Genomic DNA, 14,244 nt, shown 5'->3' with positions numbered 1-14,244 from the left:
GTGTCCCAGCCCCGCAGCTCCTCTGACCTGGGAGGTTCCAGGGCCGCCGGGCTGCGGTTCCCGCCGCTGCGCTGCTGACTGGTGACTTTCCCAGGCCGCCCCGCGCGGCGACTGCGGCTCCGGGGAGATTTCAGGTCCCGACCCTGGACAGCGACTACAGCTTAGGGTCGCCCCAGGGGAGTTTTCAGGTCCCCAAATACCCAGCTGTGTTCCTCACCCAGGTACTGACCACTGGGCTCCCGGAGTCCAGTACAAAATGGTGGAATTTCCTGTAGCTTCAGGCTGGTTCCATGGACCTTCTCCTCCTGGCCCCGCCCAATACGCCCCGGTTCCGGTTACGCATTTTCTTTAAACCTGCCTACCACGATCTCTTTTTCTTAATTACTTGAACAATCCTCCTGCGCCCCCCACAGACTCTTTTCCCTTAAACCACTCTCATCATGCTCTGTCCCTACCCCATTGTGCCGTCCCGCCCACTCGGTCTCAGGCTGCCTTCCACACAGCTCCAGCTGTCAGGCTGCCCTGGACCCGCTCTGCACAGCCTCCCCACATGCTTGCTGCCAGCCTGGACCAGAACTGGATCTAGGAGGACCCTGCATCTGGTATCTGACCCCCACAGTGAGTTCTCAACCTTTCAGATACAAGTTATCTGGCGTAATTTCTCATCTTGGGAAAACAGCCTCCTGGGTTAAAAACGCACAGCAAAAGACAACAAACACTCTAAATTCTGATGCTAAAGTCCCATTCCCAACACAAATTAAAACTAGGATAAAAAGCATTTGGCTCAAATCATAAACCATATCGGTAACCCCTAAGGAGAGCAATTTAAACGATATACAATATACAGAATTCAAAAAGATGAGACATGTTCAAGGAGGTAAAAGCATATAAAGCATGGGAATCAAAGAGGATAGGAACAAAATGATCCATTGGCAAGGAAATGATTGCAGAAAATGAGGACACTGTAGGATATGAAAAATGAATTCATTGGTTAAACATACATAAACAAAAACCAAACTGAAATGACAAGAAATAAAAAATGCAATAAGCCTAATAATAATTCAAAGAGGTCCATCAATCAGGTAGGAGACAGAATATCAGGCTTTAAGACAAGCACCCTTATGAGCAGCCGTGGAAAACATGGCAGTTCCCTTCCTGCCCACTTCTCAGCTGCACAGCTCCTCTGACCTTGATAGTTCTAGGACCTCCAGGATCCAGTTCTGGCCTATTCACTGATGATGGGTGACTAAAACCAGGTCCCTCAGGGAATGGTGGAGTTTCCTGTCACTCTGGGCAGGATCACTTACGTGGGTCCCCCTGGACCCGCCCACTACACCACCATCCCGGTGGTTCCTCTTAAACACTCAGGCCACACACTTCCCATTCCTTAATTAGTTTTACAGATGCATTTTTTTTTTCTTTAACCTATAACTTTTCTGATCAGGATAGTGTCCCTAACCCTCAGAGCCATGTCCCTCCACTCGGTCTCAGGCTCCCTTTCACACAGCTCCAGCTGTCACGCTGGCTGGGACCAACTCTGCACAGCCTCCCCACCTGCTTGCTGCCAGCCTAGTCCAGGACTGGGTCTAGTAGGCCTCTGCACTCTGCTACCTAACCTCCATCCTGGGTACTGAGCCCTTTCAATACTAGTTATTCTGCCTAAGTTTTCATCTTGGGATGCCAGCCTTCTGGGATCAAACCACACTATAAAATACAACAGACAGGGTAAACTCTGATTTGTTTTGGTCCCATTCTGAACACAAAATATTAAAAGAGACAAATTGTCCTTGATTCAAATCACAACCATAGCTGTATCCCCTAAGGAGAGCAATTTAAATGATATGCAAGAGGAAGAAGAGAAAATCCAGAGTCATAATCAAGGGAGTCAAAGAATATAAAGCATGTGAATCAACTCGGGATAAATACAAAATGACTGATGGACATGAAAACACAAGCAAATGGCTGAAGGAAATGGGGACATTGCAGGATATGAAAACTGAATTCAATAAATAGTAAGAAATACCATGGAAAAAAACTTGAAATGAGAAACGTAATAATTGATTGATGGTACTAATTGATGGGCATGAAAACACTAGTCAATGGCTCAAGGACAGGAGGAAAATGTAGGAAATGAAAACTGAATTCACTCAGTAGTTAGAAATACCAAAAAAAAAAATAAAAGAAAAAGAAAAAAGCTGAAATGAAACAAGAAAAGAAAATGCAATGAACCTAACAATAAATGAAACACATCAGGTAGGAGACAGAATATCAGGCTTGAAGACAAGGTAGAGGAGCTGGATGGCTCAGTCAGAAGAATAATGAATCAAAAAAAGTTCTCTGTGCAAGTAGCACTAGTTCAGCATAAAAGTGAAATTCCAACTGCATGTTCTCCTGTTATATAAAATAGTCTAAATTTTAGACACCATAACTCACTCTGGACAGCTTTACTGAGAAGCTGGATTATCATTTCCACCACTATGCAAATGATGTGACACTAAAAAGCCATCTTTATCCTTCCCTCACAGAACTCCACTATTGCTGGTCAAATGTCCAGAATTACACTATTAGCAATATTGACCTGGGAGAAGACACTTCTCAAGGAACTCAGGATTTGGAAAGGAAATAGGTGTGTCAGGAAGTCATGGTCGATCAGCTCACTGCTAACAGCCTAGTGTTGATTTCATCCTGCACTGTTCTGCTTTCACCACTAGATGGTGATATTGCAAGGTACATAGTCACAGCCTTCCAAAAGTGAGTTATACCATGCCATCTAAGACTCTGGGAATATTGAGGAAGAGGCTGTGGAAAGGAAATAAGGGGAAGAGAGGCAATGGGCATGACATGCCATTCTTGAGACTCCACACAACTACAGTAATCAGTAACCCAGAGCAACTGTACTTATCTGCACTGGCCTCACTCAAGACCAGCCCTAGCTACAATCAGTCTAGGAAGGGAAGAGGCTCACAATGCCCCACCCACCCTTTACCTCTCAACTGTGGCTATGGGCAGAACTTAGGAGAGGAGGAATCACTGTCTTTAGTTGTGTTCCTTCTGCTGAGCTCAACAGCTCAAAAACATAGCTCCAAACCCAGTTTCATAGGTGGCCCTGGTTAATCTTGGTGGATCAAAGAACAAAATGAACAGAAATGAACATACGAGGTAGGGAATAAATAAGAGAGAGATAAGGAGACAGAGAGAAGGGAGACAGGGAGGGAGGGAGGGGAAGCCAGAGAGACGTGTTGGCACTGCGGACGAGAACTGTGGGGAGTAAGAAATGTGAGCGTACACTATGCGAGATATATCATGTGAGATGGCAAAACAATAGCAAACGTTTAAATGACCACTTCAGTGTGTACTTTCGTTCTTGTGTCTTTATCTGGTTTGGTATTAGGGAATACTAGCTTCATAGTATTCTGAAGATAGAGAATCTGGAAGCCTAGCTTCATTTTTAAATCAAGGAACACTTTAAGAAGCTTCAGTATCAGTTATTCTATGAAGTCTTGACAGAGTTCTGTGTTGAATCAATCTGCTCCTGGGCTTTTTTTTTAATGGGGTGCATGAATTGCTGCTTCACTGCTGTTGCTGCTTAATCATCCATTTATTTCATGGTGGTGTTATATTGGTATTGGATATGAATTGAGATTTGGCCACTTCCTTTGGAGTTTCAAAACCAGTTGTCTAGAGGTCTTTAAAGTCAGTAGGCACAAGATATGCTCATATGTACTTATCTGCTGATTAGGATGTGCAGCTAGCTTGGGTCCTTCTCAAGTCCTGTTGATTAAAAAGTTCAGTGTACACAGATATCAGGGAGATGGCACCTAAATCTCCCTTAAGATTCCATTGCACCCCAGTCAAGATGGCCTTCACCAAGATAAATAACAAAATCTGGCATGAATGTAAGGAAAGGAACAATATTATACATCGCTTTGGGGAGTATAAACTAGAGTGGCCACTATGGAAAACAGGCTAGATTTTTCTCAAGAAACGAGAAATAAAAGTACCATATATGCTACATTGTTTAGCCATTTATCCAAGATGGCCTCCTGGTTGTTCTCTACAGTTCTATATGTGCACCCATGCCCATCAGCAAGGCTAAAGAAATGAGACTCTAGAATTCGTAGATCTCTTTACAGATTCTAGCTAAGAAATAGATTTTTCATTATTATAATGAGGACCGTGTTTCTCTGGTGGGTTCTAAGGATCGAGCTGTGCTGGCATTATTGTGACAAATAAAAGGCAGTCCAGGTCTGCAGGAGGGGGAGCCCACAGAAATATAAACCCAGACCTAGAAGTCTGTCAATAGAGCACAGAGTTCTGAGCCCATGAGCACCTTTAGATGACAGGTTCACTTTTTCACATTGTGGTACATTTTATTGTTTTCCTGCATAGGCAAAAGTAAATCAATGATGTCACCAGCTAATAGATTTTGCATATGGGCTTAGATTAAACACATTAGTGATTAATACCTTGTCACCAATGATGCATCCATGTTGAGTCAAGGAAAGAAATGTAAGCATTTTCTCTTGGAATCATTTAACTAAGAATGAATCCAAACTGGAATTCTCTACTTGAATCTCTGTCCCTCCCATTCTGTCTGTTGCATGAATTTGAATCTTTGCTTGTCTGAAGAGTGTTTTGTGAATATGTCTATGTGTTAGTCTGTTGTCTGTGTGTATGTGTGTGTGTGTGCGCGCCTGAATGTGTCTCTCTGACCCTAACAATTCTCTGTGCTCTGTCTTTATTGAACAGCATAGAAAGAATCACATGCAGAAGGAATGGAATACTTTACTGAAATCTTTAACAGAGTTTTACAAGGGATTAAGTCACTGGCTCCAACTGACACCACCTGATCAGATAACAAACAGTATTACAAACATCACTGTTTATCAGTCAATACCTACAGGTCATATTCATTTTAGAAGGTTACTTTCAGCCTCTGTATTTGCTACTTTGAGCGAACAACACACATGCATTATCTGGTTTGGGGGCATGGAAAAGCCCATAACCTAACGTTATAGCTATGCATTACCTTAGGGTATAACAGTTGACAACATGAGAAATACAAGGAAAATAAGGTTTATTTTTACATTGTTTTCTTAAAAGCATGGTAAACAAAGAAGCTAAGTACACAGTAGCATAGCATGGTTAAGTCTCAAATTTCCTCAAGATGTATTATTAACTTTGGCTGTGGGGTCCAGCAACAAGTTCCAGTCTCTTAGAAGGTCAGAGTTATTTTCATAATATTGCTTGCCACACTTAATGATTCTGACAATAGGCAATTAAAAAAACTACAGCTCGGCTGCATGTAGCACTCTTGCAATCCTCTGATGTTTGTAAGAAAAACAAGAACTGCAAAGTGCTCTTTTGTAAATATATGAAGGTAATCTCCAAATAATAAAGGAGATGGAGTCCCAATTGGCCATCTCTAGTCGCCAAATAAAGTTTCCAGTACCAGGACTAGGATACATCCAATTGAGTTGTTGGCTAAAGGGATCCCATGGAAATCCTCAAATAATCCATGCTGTTGCCAAAAGAAGAGGTTGCTCTCCACAAAGTGACAGCAAGGCTCTAATGCTGAAGACAAGACCCACACAACTCATTAAACATGGAGAGGTGTAGCTGGTGCCTACATAGAACATTCACCACTATGTTCTAGTGTTGTTGGAACAGGAAAGTACTTCCTAGGTTACCAAAAGAGAAACATGTGCATTAACTCAGCCACAATTGACCACATCTTTCTATCTACAATCTGTCCTACCTGTAAAATATTCTAGGACAATGATGGCAGAAAGCTTTTGGAGTTTGGGAGTAACCAACCATTGTTCAATTTGACTCCAGGTCCAATCTACTAGATGGAACCCATACCCTACACTTCTCAGGTGACCCAGAGACTAGATAGCACAGACACCTATGATAAAGCCAAATACTACTGGTCTAATTTAAAAAAAGAAAAAGAAAAGAAACACTAATAAAACAACTCCTAATGATGTTCTGCTATACTCAAAGATCTGTGCCTTATTCAGCCATCAGAGAACCTTCCTCTTGCCTCAACTGGGAACAAATACAGAGACCTGCAGCAAGACAAAACACAGGGAGACTTTGGAACACACAGCTCTAAATTGGATGCCTTCATCGAATACCACTACTCAGAGCTGAGGGAACCTCACAAAAAAGGATGCAGAAAGAGTGTAAGAGTCACAGGGGATGGAGTATACCAAGAGAACAACTGGGCAAAGATCATATGAACTCAGAAACTGAAGCAGCAAGCACGGAGCCTTCATGGGTTGGCACCAGGCAGCTGTGTATATATTAACAGCTTTAAGTTTAGTAATTCTATGGAATTCCTGAATGTGTGAATGAGTGGGACTCTGATTCTTGTGCCTGCCCTTGGAACTCCTTTGTTTTTACTGATTTGCCTTGTCCAACATCACTGTGATGGTTTTTCATTTTAGCTTATTATATTTAATTTTGTTGTGCTTTGTTATTACCTCTAAAAGCCTGTTCTTTTCTAATGAGAGCCAGAAAGTGGACCCAAAAGTGAGAGGAGGTGGGGAGGAACTGGGGGGAGTAGAGGGACAGGAAACTGTAATCAGGATATATTGTGTGAGAAAAGTATCTATTTTTAATAAATGGGGGGGAAAAGAAGAAAGCTATCTTATAAAATCAATGAATTTCATGATGTCCCTTTAAAATGAGAATACCAAAACAAAATATAACTGGTGACTTTAGTCTTTCCTTTTCTTTGGAAAGCTTCCCAACTCTGTGTTTTTCCTTTTCTTGAAACTATGGATTATGTATGTTGAGATTCTGAACAATTATTGCAATTGACAGGTTTCCATTTCTTTAAAATAATAGTTTTATTCAAGTATGTGAGTGTTCACCTGCATGTTTTTCTGTGCTATGCATGCCTACATGATGGCCATTGAGCCCTAAAGTTGGTACCAAACCTTTGGCATTGGAGTCAGGTACTGTCTTGACCTGCCCTACATATAGAGAGAATGAAGCTGGGTTTCCATGCATAAACAGCAAATGTCTTTATTGCACAGATACCTTTCTAGCCACCAGGTTCACATCTGTGCTACACATTTGTTATGCAGCTAACTAACCAATTTTTTTACAAAATGAAGAAAAAAATCATAAATGATACTATGTTTATGAAACCTAAAATCCTGTTAGACAACTGAGCTCCAATACTAAAGAATAGTTGAAATGTGAAGCTATAAATTTTCAATTGAGTCAATCTATTCAAAATTAATAAAGACAGTATAATCCTCACATAGATAATACATTCATTTCAACCACAGATCTTTCTATTTCATCTGAACACACTAACATATAGTACATCCATTTATATTATTCTCCACATTCAGCAGTATAAACACATGTGTAATTTTGAAATCATTATTCATCAGTAATTGCTGTGCCTAGTCATAGATAAATTTAAAAACATTAGTGCTGTCAAATGCTGATTTTTCTATTTGCTTCATGATTATCAAAATATTCCTATTAAGTAACTTCACAAAATATTTGATTCTATTACTTGATTGGATCATTGTTTATATCCACTGAAGTTACAGTCCTTACTGGTAAAAACAACAACAAACAACTTCTTTGACTTTTATTTATTGTATGACTTCTGCATTCTGTATTCTCTTCATTCTGGAAAGGGTACTGAGAATCTCAACTGGGCATGTTAGAGTAGAATCAGGTGAGGCCCAGCTGCAGACAGGATTGAGTCAGTGTCCACATTTGATCAAGGTTAACAATTGTAGAATTTGAAAGCACAGTTTCACTCAAAATAACTTTTGCATCTGAGATGTGATACTGGGATCCTGATTGATGTCAACATACTCTTCATAATGGTACATATCTGCCTCTATATCTATAATGTGTATCTTATATTCCCAACAAGTTTGCTGATTATGAGACCATATTACAATGTAGAGTATAGTAAAAACAATACAGAGTATGATTATTCTAGAAAATATCTCTTATTAAAATTAACTTTCATGTTCATTTTATGTGACTGGATATGTTTGGCTGAATAAATATGTCACTGCTATCTGTGCCCCCTGCCTATAGAGTTTAGAAGAAAGTATCAGTTCTCATGGACTGGAATGGTGCCCTAGGGTGCTGGGAACCAAACCATGGTCCTCTAGAAGAAGAAGCCAGTATCCCTAACTGCTGAGTCATCTCTGTAACATCTTTAGAAAACTTGTCTTTGACCAATATTCATACCTCACTTATATCACTAAAAGTGCCTCTAATTTCTTATATGTCTTTTACACCAGAAAGCATTTTGTCCAGGATCTCATGGTAAATGGGTAATTTTCCATGATAGGGTCTGGTGACATTCAAGGATGAGACTGTCTGGACTCTGCTTAGAGGGCTTTGTACAAGGGTGTCATGTTGGAGAATTAAAGCAATCTAGTCTTTGTAAGTAAGAATGCTCTTCTTACAGAATTCCTGATTCATCCTTTGTATTTACCTACTTTGAACCTGTTTAAACTCCCTGAACTATCCAGAGACTCCCAGAAATAAGGGAAATGCTGGTTATCAACACGACCTTTTCATGGTTCTTCCTTTACATGTTCTGTGTGCTTTGGAAGAGTAAGCAATGCTATATACTGCCTGATCGCTCCAGCCCTCTTATCTAGATTTTAATGAGAACTTCAAAGAAAACTGAATATTCAGAGCAAGGAAATGCACTGCAGTATACATAGAATGTTCTGTTTTTACTATTGGATTAAACTATTCTATTTCTAATTTTAAAAATGGAAAGCTTTTAGATTACAGAAAGAGATTATGGTTGTGTGCATATTGTTCTTTTTGTTTAGTTATTTTTTGAGATGTGGTCTCTATGTTTAGTCCTGGGACAGCATGGTTTTAATCATTGCACTAGGGAAGCTGAAGCAAGAGGATCTGGTCAGCTGACAGATGTTGAGATGACAGCCCAGGTTAGTTACATAGTTTTTAGCTGACCAATTCTATATATAATGACTGTGTCTCAAAAGCATACACAAGAAAACAGAGAAATTTCTTTCATATGATCGTTCAGAGAGCTCCTTCTACAGAGTTCAATATTCCTCAGTTACTTAACTGACCTTCTGCAAGGTGTGCAGTTTAGCTAAGAATCTGAAGTTTATTATTGTTCCTTGTGGGTTAAGTGGAGGTTCTTCTGAGCTTACATTTAAGGACAGTGAAACACAAAGGGCCTCTGCTGAGAACTCTATTCCTAAGCATTGCTAGTTTACTTTTCTTAAGGAAACAACAGTTATTGAATCTATTACTTATGCATCAATCCCTATTATCCTTAACTGTGCTGATTTTACACACAACAATCACATGTGTGTTAAATATAAGGTCCTGGATCACAGCTCAAAGCATATTGTGCATCAGCATGTGAATATCCGAGAGAAGTCTTACAACTGTAATGAACTTCGCAAAACAATTCATGAATAGGAGAGTCAGAAAGCAAGGGGACCCTCTTGAGAAAGCTCAGATCAGACCACTCACACTGTCTACAGATATCTTGGACTCCCTGGTCGTAGAATTCATTTTGTCAAAAACTGCTATGCAGGATGGGGCAGAGGACACAGTTATCAATGGCCATAACCAGATTTGGATCCTGTGTGCAATAATCCCAATCTGTCAGGCAAGGCATGCCCACAGGTGTCATAGGGGCAAGACTATTTTATGCATACCAGAAGGTTTTCTGGTTCAATATGAGGCCAGCACCACAGAAGGAAATACATGGAGTACTGGGAACCTGGTATGTACTGGTCACAAGTAATGATAAGGAAGGAAGGTAACAAGGCCTACACAGACACAAACTACTGATATTTGCTATATGTACAAATAAATACTCAACCTGCCTTTAAATGGCTCAGTTCACACCCATATCCAAGGTGCTGCTTTCAGCCTGGGTCAAAGAAACTTTGTTTTCAATGGGCAACAGTCATGTTAGAGACTCACAACTTTTCAAATACTGAGAATAATTGACTGCTTAATACACAGTCAATAAAGGGAAATCCGTATTACAACATCTAGTATTTTTTTCAGTGAAATTTTCCATAATCATTAATGAAACAGAATCTGCCGAAACTAATTTCATGTCCTGTTCCTACCATCATTTGACACCTACCCCACCACCCCTTCCTCAATCCTTGTAACATACCTGGATCCGTTGCTACTGCCTCGTCTCTCTTCACTATGCAGGGCTCTTTGATTCAGTGAGCAGGACTCACTGAGCAATGTGAGACTTGCATATGGGGAAGGGGATCTTCAGAAAGCACCTGGAACTTTCCATGGAACAAAAGCGTAAGAAGAAAACACCTGCCAAAGGATAAACATGAAGGAGAGAAAATATCATGAAAAACGTCTCTTTATCTCTGAACTTTTCACTTTATGGGATGTGAAACCTCCTTCACACACACCTCACACACATGCAGAGTGGTCTGTCCAAGAACCCTGAGGGGGAGCAAGGGAGACTGCAAGAAAATTATTCTGACCCTCAGAACCAGACTGCTGCACTTCTCCAAGATGAGATCTCTGAAAAAAAGCCCTGAGAGCAGGGTCTAGGCATTCCCACTCCTCCTACAAGAAGTCCACAGTCACAGCACTGAATGTCAACAAACCATGACATAAAATACAACAGTTTGTCACATGAGCAAGGGCAGAGTGCATTTCTAGAACAAGGAGACATTTTTCTGATGTAGGTGTCCAATCATAGTTATTCAAAAGGTGCTTTCTAATATTGTGTTCATCTTAATGAGTTTTCTATCTATAAAAATAGTGTGACCTGATAACATCTTCTCACAGCATGTATACTGGGCTTGCCTGGACCTTGTCAGGGGGCAAAAAACTCAGGACAAATGGCTAACTGAGGTGCCCATTAACATATCAAAGCAGACCTTTTTTTTTTTTTTTTTTTTGCTATGTGCCCTTTTGGCCACTAGGCTCCAGGTTCCTCTCTTGGCCTCCACCTCTCTCCCGTCTTCTCTTCATTTCTCTCTCTCCTCTTCTCTCCCCTCTCATGGACCAGTCCATTCTGGGCCCTTCCAGATGCCTCTGGCTATTTTCTCCCTCATACCTACAACAAACCTTCTCCTCAACCACATTTAAAGTAGTCGTGTCCTCATTTATCATTCAGACCTAAGGTGTAATATCAACAACTAAGCACATGAAGACACATTTTGGAATTCTGTGTTTACAACAGACTGCATACATCTCAGATGGAAAATTAATGGCGAGTAAAACTTCGCTTAGTAAATGTTAATATTTACAGTCATAACTGTGGTGCTTTTTAACGTACATTTTCTAATTCAATCAAATCTACAAAGGTTCCTCATATGACTAATATCTACAAAGCTCTCTGGGGAAGTCAATTCCTCCGGCCAAAGCCCACTCTATTGAATAGGCAAGATGTGGAGCAGGGGAGTTAAGAAACCATGGATGAATTACAATTCTCGGAGCGCTTATCTGGTACAGTATCAAAGAAAACCCGTTTGCAAACTACAGACGCTGGACATGCTCTACGAGATTATTTCGTGAAAATATTCGGGCAACCATAAAAGAAAAAAATCACGATACACCCCACTTCATAGGATCTCAGCCTTACCGACAACAGAAAGATATCCACAACAGAATTTTTTGTTTGTTTGTTTTGGTTTTTTCGAGACAGGGTTTCTCTGTGTAGCTTTGCGCCTTTCCTGGAACTCACTCTGTAGCCCTGGCAGGCCTCGAACTCACAGAGATCCGCTTGGCTCTGCCTCCCGAGTGCTGGGATTAAAGGCGTAAGCCACCACCGCCCGACCCACGACAAAATTTTGAAAGCTGTGTCCTTCTGAGCAGCCTCCGCGAGCACACCCCGGTCCCTCCCTCCCGTGTCCCAGCCCCGCAGCTCCTCTGACCTGGGAGGCTCCAGGGCCGCCGGGCTGCGGTTCCCGCCACTGCGCTGCTGACTGGTGACTTTCCCAGGCCGCCCCGGGCGGCGACTGCGGCTCCGCGGAGGTTTCAGGTTCCGAAAACCCGCCGGGTCTTCCTCAACCAGTCCCGTAACGCGCCATTCCCCGAGTCCAACAGGGAATGGTGGAATTTCCTGTCCCTTCAGCCTGGTTCCCTGAAGCGGCTCCGCCTGGCCCCGCCCAATACATCGCTGCTTCGGGTTACGTGATTCTTTCCAAACATCAACCTCCGGCCCTTTTTCTTACTTTTTATCTAAGTCCACCCCGCTGTTTCTTTTTTCCTAAAGGCCAATGAACAGGCAGGTGTTCCCGCCCATTGGGGACCCGTCCTTCCCACTCCGTCTTGAGCCGCCTTCCACACAGCTCCAGCTGTCAGGCTGCCCTGGACCCGCTCTGCACAGCCTCCCCACATGCTTGCTGCCAGCCTAGACCAGACCTGGATCTAGGAGGACGCTGCATCCCGGGCTCTGACCCTGTGCTCTGACCCCATCAGATACAAGTTATCCTGCCTAAGTTTTCATCTTGAAGTACAAGCCTCCTGGGTGAAACACACAGCAAAAGAAAACAAACACCCTAAATTCTGTTACTAAAGCCCCATCCCCAAAACAAATTAAAACTAAGATAAAACGCCCCGGGTTCAAAGCACAAACTGTATCTGTATCCCCTAAGAAAAAATAGTTAAATGATATCCAATATACAGAACTCAAAAACCAGAGTCATGTCCAAAATGGTCAAAACATGTAAAGTATGTGAATCAACTCAAAAGAAGACTGGAACAAAATGATCCGTAGGCAAGAAAACACTAGCAAATGCCTGAAGGATGTAAAGACATTGTAGGGTATGAAAATTAAATTCGGTAAGTACTCAGAAACACTGAAAAACGAATCCAAACTGAAATAAAACAGGAAATGAAAAATGCAATAACCCTAATAATAACTCAAAGAGATCAATCAGGTAGGAGACAGAATATCAGGCTTGAAGACAGGTAGAGGAGCTGGATGCCCCCCCCCCAATAAAGAATTAAAATAAAAATGCTCCATGCAAGTAGCACTAGTTAAGGTAAAAGAGAAGTCCCATCTGTATATTCTACACTTATTTGAAATATTCTAAATTTTAGACACAGTTCCTCACTCTGGAGAGCTTTCCTGGGAGGCTGGATAATGATTACCATCCCTATACAAATGAAGTGACACTAAAAAGCCATCTTCATCCTTCCCTCACAGAACTCCACTCTTGCCACTCAAACATCCAGAATTACACTATTAGCAACGTTGACTTGGGGGAAGACAATTCAGTTACTCAGAGTTTAGAAAGGAAATAGGTATCTCAGGAAGTCAGTGGTCAGTCAGACTTTTAACAGCCCAGGGCTGAAGTCATGCTGTGCTGTGAGATGGGGATGTTGTGCTTGTGCTAACACGGAAACAAGTTGGTCTTCTGGGAAGGATACTGAAGGTGCTTTTATGGAAAACACAGAAAATTCCTTTTGAAAACTCAGGGGTGAATGTAGAAGCTTGTGGCTGTTCAAGATGCATAAAATAAGCCATTGAAATGGCACAGCCTTACACAGCTCAGTTACACTATCCCATCAATGCTCTGGGAATACTGAGGAAGGGGCAGTGGGAAGGAAATAAGAAAACATGGGGAACGGCCAGGACATGTCATACTCTAGACTCCACACAGCTGTTGTAATCAGTAACCCACAGCAACTGTACTCACCTGCACTGGGCTCAGTCAAGGCCAGCCCTGGACACAATCAGTCTAGGAGGGGGAGAGGCTCACAGGGTCCCACCCTTATAGCTCTCAACTGTGGCTATGGAGAGATTTTAGGAGAAGGGGAATCACTGTCTTTACTTGTGTCTCTTCTGCTAAGCCCAACAGGCTCCAAAACATAGCTCCAAACCCACATTCTCACAGATGGCCCTGGTTAATCTCCGTGGGTCAAAAGCAAAATGAGTAGAAATGAACATGAGAGAGAGTTATGGAATGAGGGAGAGAGAGAGATGGGGATAGAGAGAGAGACAGACAGAGAGAAGGATGTGTATGGGCCAGGACTGTAGGGAGTAAGGGATCAGAGTGTGCACTAAGCAAGGTATATCATGTGAAATGACAAAAAGATAATAATAAAAGTTAAAAATTTTCATTTTTGCACTTTATCTGGTTTGATATCAGGTAATTTTAACTTCATACTGAATCTGGAATCCTTGCCTTCGTTTTACATCAAGGAATACTTTAAGTAGCTTCAGTATCAGTTATCCTCTGAAATTCTGCCATAATTCTG

General features: G+C 41.6%; 1 protein-coding gene across 3 annotated transcripts in view; it reads right to left on the bottom strand.

Moving 5' to 3' along the window:
- Positions 1 to 12,153, bottom strand: part of LOC128124468 (zinc finger protein 420-like) — a 60,132-nt gene extending 47,979 nt beyond the window's left edge. Inside the window, exons 1-2 of one of the 3 annotated variants that reach the window (XM_052760770.1) lie at positions 11,913 to 12,153; positions 10,178 to 10,335 (exon numbers count right to left, since the gene is read on the bottom strand). The gene's annotated coding sequence lies outside the window, so the exon portion shown is untranslated. Of the gene's footprint in view, positions 1 to 27; positions 2,139 to 10,177; positions 10,336 to 11,912 lie in introns of those variants that run through there. The other 2 variants (XM_052760771.1, XM_052760769.1) reach the window with 2 other exon arrangements.
- Between the last annotated feature and the right edge of the window lie 2,091 nt (positions 12,154 to 14,244).

The sequence above is a fragment of the Peromyscus californicus genome, unplaced genomic scaffold, assembly GCF_007827085.1.
Source record: "Peromyscus californicus insignis strain IS unplaced genomic scaffold, ASM782708v3 Scaffold_4__1_contigs__length_199733344, whole genome shotgun sequence".
Lineage (NCBI taxonomy): Eukaryota > Metazoa > Chordata > Mammalia > Rodentia > Cricetidae > Peromyscus > Peromyscus californicus.
This window is presented reverse-complemented; position numbering and strand designations above follow the sequence as displayed.